The sequence below is a fragment of the Lepeophtheirus salmonis genome, chromosome 5 (assembly GCF_016086655.4).
Source record: "Lepeophtheirus salmonis chromosome 5, UVic_Lsal_1.4, whole genome shotgun sequence".
NCBI classification, from domain to species: Eukaryota; Metazoa; Arthropoda; class Copepoda; order Siphonostomatoida; family Caligidae; genus Lepeophtheirus; species Lepeophtheirus salmonis.
Genome location: NC_052135.2, coordinates 27,902,304 through 27,925,492, shown reverse-complemented (window position 1 = coordinate 27,925,492; position 23,189 = coordinate 27,902,304). Strand labels below are relative to the sequence as shown.

Sequence of the window (23,189 nt, the reverse complement as noted above, 5' to 3'; positions counted from 1 at the left end):
CTTTATGATCTTTATCTTGGATTGATTTGAATCTGAATTTTAGATATTTATATGATTTTAATTCTGTCTCTGGCTTAACGTTCAAATTACATGATAAATCCTTCAAATAACGTACCGTTGGTAATATAGGAAATCCTTCTTTAAACATGAATTTATATAAAGCGGCTAAAATATTTTCCCATACAGAAGCAACAGTCAAAAGAGTAGGAGAATAGTGTTTTCCTTTGTTAGGTTTTAATACCAAAAGAAACGGTTCCATAAGAAAACTGATTGATTTAGCGATATCACCCTCAATATCTGAAAAAATATTCAAAATGGAACAAAAGAGTTATACTTGCAATTACAAAAATGACACCAACAAATCTGCAATACGAAATATGAAATAATTTATATACAAACATGGATTAGAAAAAAAAAAATTCAAAAAGACACCAGAACATACCTGTAGAATGAAACGTGGAGATAGAGTGGCTAAAAATTCGAAATTAGACTACTTATTTATGTAGACGTGTATCTCTCCGTTGGTAAATGATAATTATTGGGCCCTGTTGAAAATCAATTCAGATGAAAATCAAATCATGATTATCCTACCAATATATTAAAAAAACATCTAGGAAGCAATGGAAACTGATTACTGAACTATTGAATGATAAGAAAATAGAGGAGAATATCATGGTGATTATGGAAGATATCAGTGGCAGAAGGTAGGAAAATAAAATAAAAACACTCAAATTCTCTCAAATTAATTTTTGACTCTACTATACGTGCTTATATGAACTGTGTGTGAGAATCAGCGTTGAAAGAAGACTTAAGGAAACGGAACTGAGTACAATAGGAAACAAAACAAGATATGTCTTTCGGGAAAAAGAAGAAACGAGAAAGCTTGACATTTTTTAATCTAGAGGAAGCTTAATCAGATATGGCCTACAACTGCTCCAAAGGAGGGTTCGTTCCTTAAGATATAAAAAAAATGTGGAGGGACCAAATGGCTAAAAAAGGAGACATGCTAGAGTGTAGTCCAAGGGAAATAAGTTTGACTGTGGTGGAATATTTTCGAGAAACGCATGGATGTTGGAGTTGTAGGTCAGGGAAAATAAGGAACAAAGGCATGTTCCAATGTGAAGAATCTCGCTCTCTTATATGGGAATTAAAACCCTGTAAAGGCTCCTAGTTATCTGAATATTAGATAATCTTATTGGAGAAAGATATTTCGTGTGATGAAATCAAAAGCTACATTGTAAACTGTTAAGTATAAGAAGAAGAAGAAATCGCCAGGTCCTGACAAATCTCATTTGAAATTTTATGTGAAATACCGTACACTACTATTTAAATTTTTTTTTTGAGAAGCCGTCTTTATGGGCAACCTAGAAAGACACATTACGGATGGAAGGCTTATATTGATTCCAAAAATAGTTAAAGACCCTTAGCACATTGGAAATCATAGACCTGTAGCAATGCTAAACACAGATTATAAAATATATAGTGGAGTATTAACTCAAAGTATGAAGGTAGTTTTACCTTCTATATTGCATCAATCACAGAAGGGCTTTTGTTATGGAAGGCTTATCTTCGACGAGGAATTAAACATTCTTTGAGGTTGCTGTAATGGCAGTTGATTTTAATTAAGAATTTGACGCTATATCACACGAGTGGATATTAATATGTTTAAAGTCTCATGGTTTTGGTATTAATTTTATTCACATGGTGGCTATATGCTACTATAATTTATCCCTATCTTCAACAATGAGGGCTTACAACTGCCTTGAACCTTAAAAATAATAAAAAGATGTATGGCCTTTTTCTGAATGCCACGAGAGAAAAAATAAGGTCATATTTGGAATCAAGGGATCAAACTGTAATAAGTTAAGCATACGCTGGTTCTTGTGCATAAAAAAAGTATGATTTTGTTGGATATTAGAGGCGTGGGAATTAAAAAAAAAAGAAAAATGTTGAAGTTTTCGCAGAAGACATGACAACAATGTACTCTGGGAAGGTAAAGGAAATTAAATAATCTATAATTAGTTCACAATAAATTATCGAAGAATTCACCCTGGTCTCAGGGTTGACATTTAACTTACAAACGTCAAAATTTGTGTATAGCTGCAGAGGAGGGTTAAGTATTACTAACTTTGAAATGGTTCCCACCCTTAAAATATTGGGTACTGTAGTGACCTTAGACAAGAGTGACATAATTGAGAACCAAAGGGACTCGAACATAGAATAAGCAGTGGAATATCGAAATATGCAACTCTGACAAAAAAAAATCGACTTTTAAAAATTCTTGTTAAAAAAAATCAATTTCTTATATATCTCCGGTAAACAACTGGATATCAACTAGCAAAATCTTTATAAAATTATTTTAGTAGACGTACACATTATTCACTTGCAAAATGTTGTTTCGTTATCAAATATTTAGTAGGGTACATTAAAAACGTATTTATCTATGGCTACGAATACATTTTTGTGTCAGCCATAGCTTTATATACATTTTTTTAGTTTAAATAGCTATAATACATTCATAATTGACTTCTTTAAATTTGTGTTTTAAAAATGGTTAATTTTCGTCAACTATAAGACATCTCCGGTAAACTACAGATATGATGCGGATAGCTTTAGGCTTTTTTTCTAACAACTGTCAAAGTTTATATCAAAAATTATATCAGCTGACAAGACATTATATAACTTACAAAAAATGGATTTTTAATAACATATTTAATTATTTGGCTACCAAACATAGTGAATGCATTTGTATATGGATAAATTTTTGTCATTTACAACTCAGTGAAGAAAAGTTAGATATTAAATAGCTCTTATACATTCAAAATTGACTTTATAAAATTTCTGCTATAAAAGCGATTAATTTTCGTTAACTTCCGGATATTTCGAGACAAATAAGGGGAGCATCGGGTCAACTTAAAACTTTTATCTATCAGGTCGCAAAATTTCATGAAATTATATCAGCAGACATATGCACCAACTCAACATAAATACAATGACGTCTAAGTTTCTTAAGTTTTGATTCAAGTCCAGGGGGGTGAAAACATGCCTAATATTTATATCGATGTGTTTAATATATTTTAGCAAATGTGAAGCAAAAGTACATATAATTTAACGATCTATTAGCTATTTTAATCATTTTATCATTACTTTTATATTTCTTATTTGCTCAAAATACTTAATCTCAGACATAGTAGTAACCTAAAAATTATAAATAGACTAAATACATTTTTCGTCAATAATTATGCATATAGATAAAAGCTATTAAAATTATGAGTTCATTCTTTTAAGTTACAAGTTGACATGGAATTATTCAAATACATAAATAAAGGTCAAAAAATCATTTTTTAAATTTGTTCATTTATAAAAATGATTGGGAAATCTAATATAAAAAATAAAAAATCTTCAAAGATACAATTTTATCTCTATGAAATTGATCCGTTTGATGTAGATAATGTATTTAATTTCTAGCAAAATCTTTATTTTATGACTTTATTTAAATGTAAAAAAGGTGTTCGATTATAAGTGTAAGCAAGTAGCTCCAGACCTATAAGGGCTATTGTCCCCACTTTTTTGACTAATTGTAGTATTTCTTTAATAAAATTGTAAGGTTGTTACCAAGATTAATTAAACTATGTAACATCATTCTTATTCATGTTCTAAAATCCACTACTATTCTTGATATTTAAGTAGTTATTGAGTAGTTAAACGGAGTAATTCTTTATTTTGGAGGATATCATAGATGCCCTCGATAACTTGAAGTGAACTTCTAATCTTGAAATTATACAAGAGCAGCTATTACTTCATTCAAAACTCCATATGACAGGAGATATCCTGCACTAATTCTAGGAATGCCCATGGTATGGCAAACAATAAATCCGATTTTATATCAACAAATAATTTCGTCTGTCTTAATTGTTTTGCCTTCAGAAAAACACATCAAAAGGCTCACCAGCATAATGAATAAGGAAATGGTTCTACCCCACTCCATATTGAAAATCTGTTCTCCATCTCAAGAGAAAATATATTCTTATTATTTTATTCAATCCATATTCTCACCATATTGTCGAAATTTGTCATGAGAAATGGGCCTATGAATCAAATATACATATCAAATCTCTCACCAAGTCTTATTTCCTCAACTTATTGAAAAAATCAAAGTAGTATATATATATATATCATTGAAGTTCTCTTATGATTCTACTACATATATAAGCTTTGAAACATTATGGAAATAGCAAGAGCTCACGTAAAACCTATTTTAGTAGTAAATGAATGTTGTAGAGATACGCTTAGCTCATCTAAATATTTTAATCGATGAAAGTGGGAACCATCAAGTCATTAATTCTTTTTTTTAATGAACCTAATAGGAATGAACATGTGAGACCGAGTGTTTTTATGTTTCTGACTGTATTTCATATTTATAATTTACTGAAGTTTGTATTTGTTTGTGATATTCTAAAAAATTGTTTTTTTTTATGATGATCCTAGAAATGTATTTATATCTTGTCTAAAAGAAATACTGATGTCTCAAAATAATTAGACATGGATTTTATACAGCAAGTGTGCAGATGGCCAAGGTAGCTTTAAAATTTGGGTGTGAAAGACTGTGAGCTGAATAAAATATTTTTTTAGGAAACTTGTTTGATGACACTATAGCTCTGAAATTTCTATCCGTCCCAAAACCGACCAAAACACCAATTCCAAACTTCCTAGTAACAAAATACCTTGCATTAAAATCCAGGCTACGTGGGTCGTTTGAAAACTGGTCTTGTAACACCGAATGAAGGAGGGGAAACATTTCAGATCTAACTTGAGCTATCAGTTTCGACAAGGTGTCAACCACGACGTTCTCTTTCCCCAATTTGTGTGTTAATCTGACAATGAAACTCAAATATAAAGAAGAAACATCTAACTGCTTGTTTGTGCATCTATTTTTGAAATAATTAAAGTAAATTATATTAGTGATATATTGCAACTTATATAGTGTTGAATTTTTGTTAATTGTCCTATTATGAACAAAAATTTACTGATTTTAACTCATACAATCTGTATTGAAAAACCATATTAATGTAATTTTATTAAAAAAATAACATATCTGTGAACTTTTTTCTAAGCCACCCCTTGGAGTGCTCGTTTTCTAGTCTGTTGCCAGATAATCGAGACATCCATGCAGATCATAAAATTATTATATAAAAACAGAAAAAAAACAGAAAAAAAACAGAAGAGAAGAAGAACAATTAATAATAAAAAAAGAATTGTCAATATTTCTGAGTAGACAGGATAAACGTCGGCAAGCATATCTACCTAACCAGTACAATTGAAATGTTTAATTGTACTGCGTGGTATTTATTTCTGTAAACATTAAAAAGAAACACCGTAATAAGTGTATTTTTCTTATTAGTTCTTAGTATTTCCCTTCGATGAAGTGGGACCCGAGAATCAATATCGCTTGAGAGACGTAACCACTAAGCCAAGAAGGGAGTTCCTGGTACATGTGCTTCACAGAGTACATTATACATTGCACTTTGGAGATTAGCCACTCAATTTTCCAACTTTCTTTATACCGTGAGGATGTTACACTGAACCAATCCGAGAAACCCAATCTCACATGAAATTTTTAAAGACTTCTTCCTCCAACATGTAGGGATCGGAGAAACGAGATAATTACCTCCGAAACCTCGTCCAGAGAACATCCACCGTGTTCTAAGGGATATAATGAAGTTATACAACACGAAATCCGGTCTGATATATATTAGCCTGCAGAATTAATCCCTGCATTACTAAGAAACTCACTCCTACTGTTCAGTCGAGGATTATAATTGAGTGGTTCGATTGAACCTAGTAAAGAGAAAACATTATCAATATGGAGTTCCATACTAATCACATCTTACTCCAACGATGACCAAATCTTTTCACTGCTGCAAACATGATCCATACATATCTATTGATCTAATTAAAAACCAATCTGTTGGAAAAAATTTGTTTTCATTTTAATTGCCCAAAAATCACCAGAGCTTCTGAGTCGTTTTAACCACGAGAGATTTACAACCAATTGTCGAAACATCAATATTTCCTTCAATAGGACAAGGAATCCGAGGGCTTCAATAGATTAAAATTTCTATAAATTTTTTAAAGAGGAAATCTTGATAGATGTTGTCTGTTGCATTTATTTAGTTGCTAGAAAGTAATAATTCCTCAATAAAAAAGTTATCTTGACTTTCGTGAGATTAAATGTTTGTCACTTTTCTCAAAGCTCGAAATGAATGTTACGCAAAGACTTCATGTTGCTTTTATTTACGTTCAAAAAGAACATAAATCTAGAAAATAAATAATTGCGTAGTTAAGATTTTTTCGAACTCTGCTTAAGTTTTTCATCTATTACTTCGGTCAATGAGTAATTCATGAATATTCATATTCTATTGAAAAATCTTAATTTAAAAAGGTGTGAACTCTTCTTTATCTCTTTGAGTCAATTTTTGGTCACTAAAGGATGGAATTCGGAGGGTTTAACTTCTTTGACATTAGCATGCACTATCTAAATGAGGATAAGAGCTACTCGAAACTCATCTAGGAACTCTTACCAATAAATATTTAGTAAAGCTGAGGCAAGAAGACTAGGTGGTTTCCTTCTAGAAAACAACAGCTTTTCATGGACACATCAGATAAATTCTAATATAAAAAAGTCATTTGTTCGAATAATTGATTACTACTCATAATCTGAGCAAATCAGAGTTCCTATTATTAAAAAAAAAAATATATATATATATATTTTAAGTCTTTATGGCCCAATGTGGAGGTTGTGGAATCTCTCTCAAATATATTTACAAAAACCGAAAAAACAAAACAAAGAAAACAACAACACAGAATTCTAAATTTTCACGCAATTTTTATGAGTCTCATTCATTTTCATATGTTCTTAGGGCATATGCGTTTAATAATAATTTTTTATCTCAAATATTCATTTAATCATAAAAAAGTACTTTACGATAGAATTATCAAGGACTTTGTAGAATTGACTAACATGTCGGCATAAAAAAAAGTGTAAATAAATGTATTTTTAGTTGATACAAAAAAAATATTATTATATAATTTATATAAAATAACAATAGTGTATGTAAAGTACTAAACATTAGTTTTGATCTCCGATTTTAGATGTATAACTTCATATGTTTAATAATGTCACAAAATATCAATGAATTACAAATCTCACACAATGTCAAGTTCAGTTGTTGCTTTACCAAAATATTATTTACTTTAAAAATTAGGTTCCATATCTAATTTTGGCGGTGACTTCGAAACATTAATAATTTTTTTTTCGTATAAAATCTGTTTGATAATTTTCGATTCAATTTTTTTTTGAGTATTTTTACACTTTTCAAAGGTTTGATCCATCTGTTTTTTCAAAAAGAATCGATAAATCATTTATATTTATTCTTTGCAAAATATAATTTTAATTCAAAATATAGTTTTATATTTTATGAGAAATCCTCCAATTCTGAGAAAATGGAATATATAGTGTATATATACGTCAAAAAATATGCAATATGCAAGTACTTTGTCTTAATTTTTAACATTTCTTTTTTTTAATATCTATCATTAATTGTCTTTAGAGCGTGGGAAGATATTCATAAACTCAAATTTAATATTATACAATTCAATTCCAGGTATTTAAAATATCAACTTTTGCACAATACTGTGCTCTGTAATTCCTGAAATTTCATTCAATTCTCTTGATATTTAAGAAAGTTGTGTTGTTTTATTGAAACATCATATCTATTAGATCACAGTTTTTGATGTAGGAAATTCGAATAAATAAATATTTTCCCACGCTCTCCTGACAATTAATCATAGATATTTAAAAAAAAAGAAATGCTAAAATTTAAGACAAAGTACTTTCATATCGTGCAGTAATAAAGATTAAAGGTGGAAATGATGGATTAAAATTGATGTACGTCTCATGAAAAATTAAATACAAACTTTACAAGATACTAGATACATAAATGTTTTTGTAATTTTGAAGGCTATCTTGAAATGACTTATTTTCTAGCAAATGGTGCAATTAAACGAAGCAATGGATGGAAAAAAAAACAACTTTGTGAAATAATAATAATTTATTTACATTAAATAAAAATGACATGAATTTTATTTCGCCCATTTAAGTAATGAATGGGAATCCCTAAAACACTTCTATATTTCCGTTTCTGCCTCTTGTAAGTTTTTTTATTTCCGTAAATTAGCATTATGTTACATAACTACTTTATTTCCTCTATTTTTGGGGAATGTATAATATATTATTGACACTTATATTTAGATTTTTATCGTAAGTCCAATCTCAAGTAATTAATTTACTGAAGCTCCAAAACACTATGAAATCAAACTCTCATATATTTGGGAAGTTGCCCACCATTAATTATTTAATAAGCTTAGAGAGAGAGACATATGCTTTTAAGACCCGGTAGTATACACAGCTTGATGTATGGGCTTAGTAAGCCATGGAGGATCTATTATTGCAATATTAAATTCGAATCATTTGTCTTGCAGTATAATTCGCAGTTGCGAGTCTTTGAGTACCTACATAATTTTAGTCGATTTTATAGCTTCATCTTTGAGTTAGTTACTCATTTATGGGCCCGAGGAAAAGCCAGTTGAAAAATAATAAAAAAGGAGAATGGATAAAATTTGACTCTTCTATCTACTCATATTTTTTGTATTTAAATTTCATTTATATGGTATTGTGATCAACCATGCAATCAAACAGGGCCAATCTGAATCAATTTGGCACACTATGCAAAATATTAGTCAATAATATGTATATTCAATATTAAAGTGTTACATAAAGTTAATTGCCTTAAACATTTATTATATTCGGAGAAAATATAAATACTTCTAATAATCTAATAAATAATTTAAAAATGTATCATAGCCAATGCAAAATATAAAAACTATGTACAAAAAGAGAACTGTAGACAAGTTTTACAGAATAAAAATATTATTACTGTACGAATATATGTATAGTGTATACCGTTGATATGCCCTTATTATTTTGATACTAAGAAATGCAGGTACTTAATGGTTGGATCAGTGTATTCAGGTCTGGTTGTAGCCGAAAATATAGACAAGTGATTCGGGACTAATTTTATCCTCTCACACATCAAGCACCCCTCAACCCCAAAGTATAGTATTAATGTCTCTAACTATAAATAATAATAATAAAAACAGAACCCACCTGTCTTGAGAGGTTAACACTATAGACAAACTAGGAACCCTGTGGGTAAGTCAGAAATGAACTCACAGTAGGAATTTACAACATTTTGAAAAAATTAGCAAAGCAATTAAAAACCAATCAAGGCCTCTCCTAAAAAATTCAGCCAGAAAATAAAAAAATGAAATCTAGTTGGTTAAACACCGACCAGACCCTAGTTTTATGGGCGCAACTTGGCCGAACTATAATGTTGGAAAAAATATGCTAGGCACAAAAGTCGGGTTAGGTTCGGGGTCACCTTTTTTTTTCATCACAACCATTATGGCACCCCTGAATGAACGACACACTTAGCATTTGCCTCGTTTGTCTATGCCACGTTTCAACCTTTCCACTAAATAAGGTAACTCAGAAAAAAGATGTTGGTTCAGCTATTTTTTAATGGAGGAAGGCTGTTGAAAATAAATTGGATTTTGCATTTAATAAAAGTATTGCCTCTATTTTAAGGATATAAAAAAACAAAAACAATTTCAAGAAATTGGACACGATTGTATATAAATTGAGAGTATCATTTTATGAACCCTGGGATTGCCTGTTTTGCTTTTAGTAAACTACATCCTTGAGGCTCATTTTTATGTATTACGAAACAAAAAGGCTTCATATATTAATGAGTATTTTTTTAGGTTGGACTTTTTATACTAGATAAATATTAAATGAATAATTATAAAATCTAAAATGATCAAAGAAACGCAAAAAATATGAACAACGAACTGAAAGTTTTTACAAAATGAACGATTGAACGGTAAGTAGTGAATGTGTACAAGTCTGCACAAATGTGTTCATTAAATTTATACACACTACGAAAAAGGTTAAGCGTTATCTATAATACTACTTTTCACCGCTTCAAAGGATATAATCCGTACTATATTTAATGGTATACCCATAAATATTGCTAAGAAAGATTAAAGACTCATAAAAACTAATAGGGATAAGAAAATAGGGTCATTTGGATAATCACTCTTAATGTATTAATCTTTAAAGATGTAAGTATTTGTCAGCAATAATATTTTATAATTAATGAGTTTCTTCATATAAATTGTCATTCTAATAATCTTTTTGAATTAAACAAACTTCTTTTTTTTTTTTTTGCCTATTCTATATTTTATAAACAGAGCTCGACAGCAACGCAAGCCCGTAATGTCGTATATTATTTCACCTATTAGTGCATATGGGGTTTTTAAACACATCAGTATTCAAACTAAATTAAATATTTCCATGAGTTGTTTTTTTTTGCTAACAACATTCATGATGAGCAAGAATCTTCTTTAGATATGAAGTACTTTTACATCGACAGTTGTAGCTTTATTTATTGGATTTAATTAAAAAATGACGCTCTTGAATACTTAATAAAATATTTTTTATTTTTTTGGAACTATTAGTGAATACGTTAATTTTTTAGTTGTACTTTTTATCCAGTATAAACGTGTGTTTCACAGGAAATTTATGACTTTCTTTTTTTACTCCCAAAACAATGTATGGTTTAGTAATTAATGATAAGAAAACACAGATATTGACAAACTCTACGGAAAAAATAAACAACATTAGTGCTACTTATCTCGTTCAAAAAACATTGGTCCTTGGCAATGTGGTTTCGATGGAGAATTGGAGATTCAAGAACATACGTCGGATAGATGAGAAAATATCTCACTCAATAAAAGAAGCCTAGAAGCACAAACTTGGGGTTCTTGATAAGATAAAATATTGGAATATGGCAATACTCTCAGGAATTAATCGCATTCTTCGATGTACCCCTTTTGACTAATTGAAGACCCAAGATTTAAAAAAAAAGAGCATAGTGTTTGTTGGAACTCCCAAATCAATCAGTCATCAGAGACTCTTCTTACCAAAGGCTGGAGGTGGACTCGGAATGATGGATCTAGAGTTACAATGGGAAATTTTGATTTTCTCTTGGTACAAGAGAGTGCATCTTGTTGATTATCCTTGGAAAACTCTCTACATGGAAGCATGCAGAGAGAATATCACAAATACGCCGACATCATCTCCGTTGAAGGAATTAAAGCCATCCAAAGACAACCTCAAGGTGTATTGGAAGTCAGTGGGGGCGAATGCCCCTCTAGTTGGAAACCTAGAGGTAAAATAGGTCTTCCTATTTATTCCTTCTTCAGAAAGGAGCTGGGTCTTATAAATGATGTAATTACCAAGGGTATAATCAACCATCCGATCGTGAGTATGCTCCGCAATTCCTTCCTAAGGGTCTTCAAGCCAACCAAAAAACACTTCATCTAAGAGTATCACTAAATATTAATAACAAAGCAATTAAGGAGTGAGTGAGAAAAAGACAGCCTCCAAACGATCTCTGTAACACTTTAAAATGCAAAATAAAGGATAGAATAATCCAGAAACAATATGTGAGGTCATTATTCGATCCATATCTCAGTCCTACCTGAGATACTGGGTCACCTTTGGAGTGTATTATATATAGAGAGACACGCTTTGCAAAGACTGCAACAAAAATAAAACGCTCGTCCATGTATTTCGTGACTGTAAATATCTAGAAGGAATATGGTTTATATTGGCTGGACGACTCACTCACTACCTCGGGAGAGGGCCCACCCAAGAGGAAAACATTTATGGCTTTAACGACAGGGTTCTTCCGTTTCGAATTGGATCCAATTCCATTGCAATACATGATTGCAAGGCCCAATTATGAAAACATTAAACTTCACAAAAATATAGCCTACGCTGCTCTTAATTAATTTTGCTTTTTATCACGTGTGTTGTGATTGTATTTTAAATTAGATATTTATTTAGTAATTTGCCAGATGCTATTTTTTTATTTTTATTATTATGTATTATAGGTGAGATTGTTTTTTTTTTTTCTCGCGCCCCTTCTTTTTAAGATTGTTTTGTTTCAAAAAAAAAAAAAATGTTTCTATAGTTAAAAACAATATCTATTTGTAAATGTTAGCATACTTAATCCTCAGACTCCACACATCAATATTTTACATTATTCTGGATATAACTTATAAATATTATGATTTTAGTGGCAATGCTGCTTATTTATATATGGTGACAGTAAGAGGCTATTATATTTTGAAAGGTCAAAGTCAAAGGTCGAGGTAACAGAAAACATAAAAAATGGACCATAGATTTGTATCAAATTGAGATACATAATTCAATTTAATATTAGGTGGAGTTTTGCGTTCTATCGTGTGCCCATTCTAGTTTATAATGTTTCTTGTTTTGGACGGAGGGGGGAGTTAGAGAAAGAGTCAAGTTAGTAATTATTTTACTTGCGAAATTTAATTTATCAAAATATTCTCATTTCTTTAAACTAAAAGACTTTGGGGAAAGAGGGGACAGACAAAAAATCAACAACAACGAGAAAAATATAACGGCAAGAAATAAATTTCTTGATAATCTACTCATTCAGGGAGCACTATAATATTAATACACATGGAGAGTGGACGAACAATAAGTTGTATTTTTGACATGTTAAAATTATTTCGATAGTTATAATTTAAATTATCATTGTCAGTCTCAATCTTAGGCTCAAAAATGGTCTTATATATTTCTAATCAAATATCAGAAAAAATGTTGGAATCCTCATAATTACTTTTCTGATCCACTTCATCTTAATAAATTATGAAATTGTATGCATAGTGTGAAAATCAAAAATAATGTAGATATCATTCTCGTTAAAATTTGTTATTATTATTACATTAAAACATGTGATAGAATAAATTTAAATCAACTTATTTGAAATAAGCCACAACCCATAGATTCAAAAATAAATAAAAATAATAGTCAAATCGACATAAAGTATGAGTCTGCAGTGTCTAACTCAAAAATGCATTAAAATTTATAACAAATTATTAAAATATTGATATTTCCCGGCTTGTAAGCGTTCCACTATTTTCGCCTTCCATTCATTTCTTTTCGTTCAGGGTTCATCGTTCAGCCATTATTTTCGTTCTGTTCAGTGTTCCAATCATACATACACTAGTGCACTTACTAAAAGGAAGCTGTACTGTATTTGAGCCCCAGAAAAGTAAGATACTTTAATTTCGATTACTAAATTAAATTAAACGTAGAAAAAAGAAAACACTTTCATGTATGTTATGGGCACCAAAGCTTTTTTTTTTAAAATATTTATGGAAATCATAAAAAATTAATCAAACTAAAGTTTAAAATACTAATAGACTACTTAAAATTATATTATTTTCTTTTCACATAAGTGGAATTATCCGTTCTGCTTCATATCCATCTCTTCTGAATCCAATATGTAAATATAGATGAATTAAGTTATAATGAATTATTAAAATCGATTATATATATAGCTTATGACCAACTCTTAATAGTACTGAGTCATTGTAATCAAATTGTATACTTGTAGCACGTCTACTCAAAAGGAAGTTACACTAATTTTTCTCAAAATTGAACATGGAATATATTTTTCAACAAATTAAATTTCATTTCTATGAGCGTATGTTTCTGATTCATCTCTTGGAGATGCGCAAATTTATACGGAAAACAGCCAAAACAGGAAATTATATTTCTAAGACAATATTGTAGCCAAATTAAGTCAAATAGATAAAACGGAGGGTTTAAACTGCAATTAACACTCTCAGGTATCTCAATTAATCCCAGAAATTTGAATTTAATCCCTATAATTGACCATAACGTCTCCTTTAAATAATGCCTTTCATTTTATAAATATAAATGATTGAATCTTTTTAATATATGATTTGTATATTTTTCATAAAAATAATTAGTTCTTTTAATTAATCACCGACATGTAGGCAACAGTGAAAAATATATTGAAGCCAAGGTTAATGTAAATACTATTAACCTTGATTGTAGCCAATAACGTTATAAATAAAATCCAACTCAAATATCCAACCAATATGAAGTACTTTAAATCCATACAAAAAAATTTGTGTGCGTTTTTGTTATTTATTTTTGGTTGTAAAGTACTCGTGAAATAATTAAGAGCATGAAAATATTTTTCATTGAGTACAAGAGAAATTAAATTATTACTGCGTAAAAAGGACATAAATAATAGTTATGTACTTTTTAGAGTGGTTAATTGACATTTACTATGTATGTTACTAAAGAGTTACTCTAATCTTTTTTTCTCCCCTACATATCAAGTTGCTCGAAGAGCTGTTCGATAAGAAGTTTTTTAAATCATAAATTTGATGACTTTTTCTTACATACATTACAAAAAATTTACCATAATAATGTTTTAGAGGGGTTTAACTATATTGCCATTACAAAAATTCAAGAAAAAGTTGCAATTTACTGCTTCATTTAATAACTAAAACGACTTCCGAATTGGCTTTGCCGTTTTGGGGAAAACAGGACCCTTCTAATTAATAAATAATTTTTTTTAAACCTAAGGAAGCTTGAAAATGTTTCTATTCATTAGTGAAAAAAATATAAAATTGATAGACAACATCAGTTTTTATGAGATAATGTATAGACTGTGTGGTAGTTTGGGGAGAAAAATTACCACTTGCAGTTAACAAAGAAAATTTTAAAAAAAATCTAAAAAAAAATGGAACATTTTTCTATTAGTTAGTGAAAAAAATGTAAAAATTAATTGCCATAATCAGTTTTAATGGAATAAAGAAATTTGTAGGCGCTAATAAATTATGAGAGGAGTGTCATATTTGTGTTATGCTCATTCCTTTCCGGTCACAGAACCTTGTACAATTAACATCTAGGAAAGTGTAGGCTCCATGATTCAAACTACGACATTCCTAATTTTAGAGGGATATAATTCAAGTGAGATAATTATTAACAAACTCCGTGCGTCATATTTAATACGCCAGTCTTAAGAAACCCGTTCTTAGTACTTGCAATTCAAGGAGAAGACAAATTTAATTTTGGATTTTAATAATTGATGTATTTATGGAAAGAGATACTCTATACACAACGTAAGAGCCCCTTTTCAAATTCATATTTTGACTTTATTCAGACTCTGTAACTTATCTACATTTACTGGAATATTAATATCAGGGGTGTCTGGAGTGGAGGAGACTTTAGGTCCCTCCCCAATTTCAAAAAGTGACATTGAATTTGCATAGTCGTATTTCTAGGATACATATCCCGTGGACAATTACACCCCTTCCAAAATTACTATGACCTATCGGAACTAAAGGTTAAAATCTCATTTTTAGCGTTAAATAAAATTCCGTTACGTTCAGTGTTTCGTTAATTGAACGCACGTTCCATGGAAAGCCGTTCAAAAGCCTGAATTGCACAATGAATCAGAATAAACAGATAAATATAGTATTTAGATTTCCATAAATTGTATGAAGAGAAAGTCTTCATGGATATTCGTCTGTTGCTGTTGCCTTTATTTATGAGCAAGAAAGTAATCTTTCCTAAATAAAAATTATCTTCACTTACATGAGAGGAAATATTGTTCACTTTCCTCAAAGTTCCTATTAATTACTGTTATGCAAAAAAACTATTTTTAAGTTGATCATCCGTTACTACGTGTCAAGGAAAAATTCATGAATATTAATATTCTTTTAAAGAATCCTTATCCAAAACGATGCGAGTTCTTCGTTATCTTCGTGAGTCAGATCTTAGTCACAAAAGATACAAAATTCCGAGTTATTTGATATTACCGTCTAAATGAGGATGAAAACCAGTCGAAGCTCATCTAGGAACTTTTTCCGAAGATCAGCAATACTTAGACAAGGTGACGAAAGGCAGATTTCCCTTGGCAAAAAACGAATATTTTTTAATAAAAAATTTAATTAAACATTGAAAAAAAGAAAAAAAAAAGAACAACTATTTTAACCAAAATATGTGTGGATACTATTGCACCCATGCCGTCTGTTAAGAACGTAAAATGATGCCGTCTGACTAAGGTTAAAACACGAATTTCAAAAAGTAAATTCATAATTATTTAAACTAAAAAATATTTTACACAAAGTTGTACCTTACATAAAAGTGTATTTGTATCAATATATAAAAATTTAATTTCTATGTATCATTTCCTGCTAAATTTTTTATTATGAAACAGCATTTAGCAAGGTCAATAATATCTATCTGAGCTAAAATAATTCTACAAAATTTTGTCAGTTGATATGAAAAAATTTAAATTATACTGGAACATACCCGTAGTTTACCGGAAATATCTGAAAAATTACGAAAATTAACTTTAAAAAAGAAAAAAGTCGTTTTTCATCATTTGTCAGCCTAAAAATGGAAATATTTTGAGTTCAGAACAAGATACATAATTTAAAAAAAAAACATTTTTATTATCTTAAAAAAACCTTTTTACATCAGTTTTATTTTTCGTACTTCACTTCGATGATTGTCCTAATGGTAAAAAATGTCTATGAACGATAAAAGTCCTGAATCACTATGAACGATAAATGTCCTGAATCACTATAATCTCAAATTTTTCTGAAATTTGATGATCCAAACAAAAACTGAGATAAGTTTTGAATTTGCTCACAAAGATAAATTATATTTTTGGCTCCATTTCATTGGGAGACATTTTGATCCTATAATTGCTCCTTTGTGTTTTTTGTAAACATCTGACGTATCCATCCGAAAAGTCGATGCAAAGTTTTTGCAAACTCATAATCAGGACTCTTCTAGCTCATCCACAGTAAGTGATAATGGTTATTTATATACAAATTTGACTTACAGAAGTTGCTTCTCTGAATAAAAAAAAAGTATGGATATTTGTCTTAAAAAATCTCTGAAATATTCGATAGGAGAACGGACACAATTTTCATTAGAGATTAGCTTCCGTGGACTTGTATATCAATTTTTTATTTTTGCTTTAAAAGAAGTCGACATGAAAGTATCTCCTAGGATGTCGATCTCTTCATGGACCATCATATAAATGTTGTCAATTTCTAAAATAGATTCTTCATCACTTCCTAAAAAATTAAACAAATTGTTTTAATACTTTGGCTATAAATGAGACAATTTAGAAAAAATAAATACAAGTTTTATTTATGTATTGATTTGTGAAGACGTGCATTGTGGATAAAGAAGTCTAAAAAGTAAAGTTAGAATTTTTTTTTTACTTGAAAAGTGAATATTTTGAATCCTGAAGTTATAAGCATTTCAAATAGTGCTGACAAGTAGTGTTTGGTATTATTTGAGGCCTTTTAAGCGGTGTTTTTCCTCTCATAGGATTTCTACTCATGGTAATCATTTTTTACGAATTGTCTAGAAAAGATCATCGCCATCTTTTTATGCAACTACTCTTTAAATTTCTTCACTCATAAATATGAGTCAATACATGAGAATTTGGGGAGGGTTTTTGTTATATGTTGACATGTACAATACATGTAAATAAACATTTTGAATATAATCACATTTAAATCCTATTCAAGATTATATTATTTATTAGTATTTCAAATTACCTTTATAATATTATTGAATATCATTATACGGCACAGTAGACGGGTTAAGAAGAAAATACCTGGGACTGTAACATCATAGGTACCGAAGACTCCTTGGTAAATAATTTGATCGCACCACATACCCTGAGGTACGTGAGAAAATACTGGACGAAGAGTAGAACGTCTAGTTAGCCACAATGAGGATATCCCAAGGTCCCAGAGAAGATCATACAACAAACAATATGAATATGTTAGAAAATTACTTCGAGAAGATAACTCTTCTCCCTTTAAACTCAGTTGGACACTTGAAGCTGTAAAGAAAATAATTCAAATCTATAGTGAAAAAATGGAGAAAGTATTCAATTGTTCGAATGAATCGTCAGATGAGTATTCGAAGAAGCGGATGAGTTAATTCAGATGTAGGAAGAACTCGTCAAAATTGAAGCTCAAGTAGATGTTTATTTGGAGAGACCTTCCGAAGATTTGATGGATCTTTCAATCAAAGTCAAGAGCCAAAGTTACCCGAATGTCCAAGCCAAATTTCCAAACCAAACCAAAAACAGCACTGAATACTTATAGTTCTTGAAATGGATTGAGACGATGCATAATTATGTTAAGTTAACCCATCTGAAGGAAAAAAACAAGAGAAGAACAAATTGCTATTTTATGGACATGTTGCTCACCACCTGGATTCCTCATCAAGATACGGCATATCGTCAAAATTCCATTGGACACTTCTAAAATCTTAGAGGAAGTTATTCAAGGCGTGAGTAAATATCTTAATGCTAAAAAGTAGATTGCAGTTGCTAGATGCGACGTAAGTAAGCGACTTTAGACAAAGCTCTACCGACGACGAGACAAGACGAAATTCTTAAAAAAATCTAATAATTCTATTATAAGTTTAAAATGGGTAGCATAGGAGGCCGAAATCTATGAGATGAAATTAGAGGATCGGTTGGCCACTCTGATCAGTTACGGAGTCAAGGATGAGTCAAGCTTCTGTAGGACCTTTGAAGCGGTCAACAGCAATCAAGACATCTTAAACGATCTAGTTTTTAAGGGTGTGAATCAAATTTTGAGTGCCCACGATGATAGTAGAGGTCATGGAAGAAGGAGTATTCAAAGTCGTGTCAGATCATGGACGAGGGGTGAAGAGTACCTCTGTGGAAAGTGTGGTTTCTAGGCTCCTCATCAATTTGGAAGACCGTGCCCTGCAAATATGGCTGATTGTCAGAGCTACAAGAAAAAATGACATTATTCTAGAATATGTACAGCTAAATATGTAAGTTTAGTCTCAATATTCAATTCTGCTTGTGATTGTCAGCTAAAAGATGTCCCAATTGACATATTGGACGTCAGTGGGAGTTCGTCAGAAACAAAATTGTGCTGCAATGGCTTGTATTGCTCGCCTACAAGTTTATAAAGACTTAGAGTTACCATAAAGAACCCCAGAGAAATCATCAGCCACTTCCAATATTGTCGATGTAAACGGCTCGAGATTGGAAGCCGTAAAGGGTTTTGACTCATTATAGTTTCTTCTTTTTTCATTAATATTTTTACTACTAAAGTAATTAAGATGTGAGAACGTGGCCTAGTGTTAGAATTGATATATTTTATACTTTGGAACCAAGTTGGCTCCTTTTGGTGTATTTTTTTTAATGATTTTATTTATTTATGTTTTATAGAAATTTTAGCACTTTAGGTAATACTTATAAAAGGTGATAGCCACCCCCACAGGAGAAGAAAGCTCCAAAAACCAAACTAATCAGAGGGATGAGTGTATTGGTCTAGAGCAGCGTTTCCCAAAGTGGGTGATACTGCCCCCTGGGGTGGTGCTTTGATGTCGGAAACGATAGTAGTTAAAAGGTTGCAGAAATGAATATGTTGAATATCATCCGGTTGATAGGATAGAAGTACGTTGTCCAGAGATTATTACTTTATTATTGTACTTCATTATTGGTGCCTTTATATTTTATCCTTTACTCATTATAGTATTACTCTCAAACGCAACAAACTACTTAGAATAAATACTTATACTTTAGTTACAATGTGGAATTACAAAAAAGTAAGATCCATAAATCCTCCAACAAGTACTATAGGACGTCCAGTAATTATACAAATGTATTAAGATATTTTTTGAATCAATAATCTTTTATTTCTGTAACTTTTTTAAACCAAAAGTCCCTGAGAGTCATGAAACCAATTTGTCTCCTGCTTCGGCAAAAGTTCAAGGCACGAAACACTATTGGAAATATGGTTTCAATCAGTTCTCAACCATCCACTAATGGTTTGCGTACTTCCCAACTACATATCCTTGCAGATTGCTAGATCTGACAAGGCTTACACGGTTGGTGAGTAAGAAAAATTATGCAGACAGTTGTACAGAAATCACCGGCCCAAAAAATGAATTCAATATGAAAATATAGAAAATAAATTGAGCAGCATTCTTGCTGCAACATAATTTTGCTTGCAGTTAGATGAGTCCTTTTTATGAGGAAATGAATATGTGCTTGTTGCAAATGTTTTTTTTTCAAAGATGAAAAGTTGGTTCAAGAAATTATATCTGTAAGAAATCTAATTATAAATACTGAAGAACAGTTTGATATTATTGATTACTTTTTTCAAGAGAAAAATAACCTACTTTTTCAGATTTTTGCAGTGCAATAAATGATGCACCCACCATCAGTAATAGGTCGTCATCGTTGCTTCATCCGTTTCTTGAAAAGCAATACCTGGTGTACGTAAAGTGCTTTTGTGCAATCCACAGGTAGCATCAACCAGCATCAAAATTGGTTTGAATTTAGATATAAAATTCAATATACGACTAAAAAATAAGTGGGGGTGGTGACCTGTGATAAAGTGGCTTACCATCTATCCCAATTCATAAAAGTAGAACGCTTTAAAGTGCCCCACCAAAGCCCGTTGATGCACAGGACCTGATAAATTATTTTTTATTTCAACAGTTTCCTCATCCTTTAAAGCAGCCCAGTTCTTCTTTAAATATTCTGTCAAAAGGAACCTCCAAAAATGTGCCTTATCGAATACAGTCTGTAAGTTGGAAACAATTTCTTCTATTCTCTGACGAGCTATAAATTCTCACTTGAATTATGTATTGTACCTAGCAGTGTCTTCTTAAGCATTTCCACAATTACATGTGAAAATACTTTGTACAAAGTGTTTCGAAGGGTGATTAGCCTCAAATTCTTAATTAACCATATATCTTTTCCTTTTTTAGTCATTATAACAAGTAGACCATCGTTTGGAAAGGAACCCATAGTCAGTATCAGCTCAAATAGTTCCTTAAGAATCGGTGCAAGTTCATAATTATAAATTTGATATATTTCAAAACCAATGGGTAAGCCAGGTGATTTACTTTTTTTGCCCCATATTCTGATTGCTTCTACAATTTCTTCCTCTGGGAAGTGCTTTTCAGTTTTCCGAAAGACAGCGGTATGCATTTTGGAAGGGGGGGGGGAGGGGACAACTTGAATATTCAACAAACACTCTTTTCACTTAATAGCTAATAAGCAGTCGAGGCATCTACACAATTATTGGTAGTAGTTAACCACTTCATCAGAGTCAAATTTACTTGTCTCATATCTTGAACTGTGTTTATGATTAGGGAACTTTATCCCCGGAACCTTTTCTAAATTCTTCTATCAATCTTTCCTTAACTTCTGATTTTGTATCACTATTATTGCCATTCAAGAGACCACTAATCAATTGCCTACTCCCATTATCTTGTCCTTGCTTAATAAGATTTATGAGTTTCGCTTTTCTTCACCGCATTCCTACAGCTTATTTTATAGCTATTATTTCCATTGAATATTTATCTCCCTTTCGGTTTTACATTATGTATTGGTTCGAACTTAGCTAGAATAGACTGATGGTCAAAAATATTATTAAGAATAACGGTAAATTAAATAAGCCTAAATGTATTCCTTGTTCTACACAAACAAATGTCGAGACGTGAAGATACACCCTTATTGTTTCCTGTTTTAGTAGAGGAGGGTCTGAACATAAAATAATTGAGCTTGAATTACATGCCCATAGATCACACAATAAATTAAAATTACCAAAATGGGATCTTGGAAAGTTCGTTTTCAGAATTTCTGAAATCTCAGAGAAAGAAAGGGAGAGAAAGGTGAAAAAGAAAATATTTCGACGTATCCCCTAAAAAAAGTACAACATAGAGATTACTCTTCAGCTACTTCAATGAGGACAATTATGTACAAGAAAAAATATCAAACTAAAACATAAGATATTTTGGAAGCCTTCCAGAAGCATTTCTAAGATATTGTCAGTATTCAAGGCTCGGGGTTTCTTAGGAGAAGGAAATAATTCCTGAGGCCGTTGTCACCTGTGCAAACATTTCTGAGTATGTTGGTAAGTTTGTGAAGGGAGATAAAGCGTCAGGTTCTGACTCTTTTTTAATACTTTTAGAGAGGAAACTTCTCCTTATCTTTTATTAATGTGTAAGTCAATGGAAAATGTTAGAGAACTGCAAACTCATTGACAAGCAAACAAATTGTTCTAATTCTCAAGAAAGGTAATGACTGGGATGTAGAATACTCTCAAGGGTATTGTCAAACAAATTAAACCCACTTTAAGGAACAGTATCGCCCTAAATCAGAAGAAATAATTAAGAAGTAGGAAAATTTCTGATATTTCTAGTAACGCTCAATGTGTGGTTGAATCTGTTGCTTACATAAATAAATTTGGTACTAAAATGGATTGTTTTTCAGAAGGCTTTTGACTTTATTTTCCATAACCATAATTTGTCGTCTATAAAGAGGTCATTGCTTAATAATTTTTTTAAACCCTATTAGGGCTCTCCAATGGAAGGGGACTTCCACAATTAGATTGGATGGGCAAGAGAGAGACCCAATCGATCTTAAGAGAAGTTGTCATCAAGGATGCTCAGTGGCCACTCTTTTCTTGGTGGCTTCTATTGAAAATATTGCTCAGAAATTGTAAAGTAAATTCTCTTGCTTTTGCGAACAGTTTTTGAAGACTTCAGACACATGCTAGACATTTATGCAGACGATATCACTTTGTCAGTAGAATGAAATTCGGTAATCTAACTGAGGAAGAGGATTTGTGTTCTGCTGTGTTTCATTTCTAGATTTAAGAAAACCTCAGGGTTGAAATTGAATCTTAGGAAGACTGTAGTCCTTCCTCTTGGCCAATGGAAACCTACAGAAAACTCAGAAATTGATGGTTAGTTTTATCAAGGGTAAAATTAATGCATTAGGTTTAGAATGGGAGAGAAATGGAGTATCATATTCGAATATAAAAACTTTCAATGCCTTTATGACGATTAGATTACATCAATTGAGGAAATTATATTTAGAAACCCCTATATATATATACCATACCCGTTCTGTATTATATGTTGCGACTGCATCACCAGGAGTTGTGTTGTGGGCATAGGAGAAAGAGGAGGAATCGCCCCGGGTTATATTACATTGCAAATATATTGCGGTACTCAATATAACAAGAAGTCAACTAGGTGGAGGCCTTGTTTAGTTACGGCTTGTATTGCCAAAAATATACAAGAAGGTTATTATTGATCTGGCTTGCAA

The 23,189-nt window shown here is 31.1% G+C and overlaps 1 protein-coding gene across 1 annotated transcript in view; it reads left to right on the top strand.

Annotated features, from left to right (window-relative positions):
• The first annotated feature begins 13,156 nt into the window (after positions 1-13,156).
• LOC121117545 (uncharacterized) overlaps positions 13,157-23,189 on the top strand; it is a 51,229-nt gene continuing 41,196 nt past the window's right edge. Inside the window, exon 1 of the mRNA XM_071888519.1 lies at positions 13,157-13,271. The gene's annotated coding sequence lies outside the window, so the exon portion shown is untranslated. The remainder of the gene's footprint in view (positions 13,272-23,189) is intronic.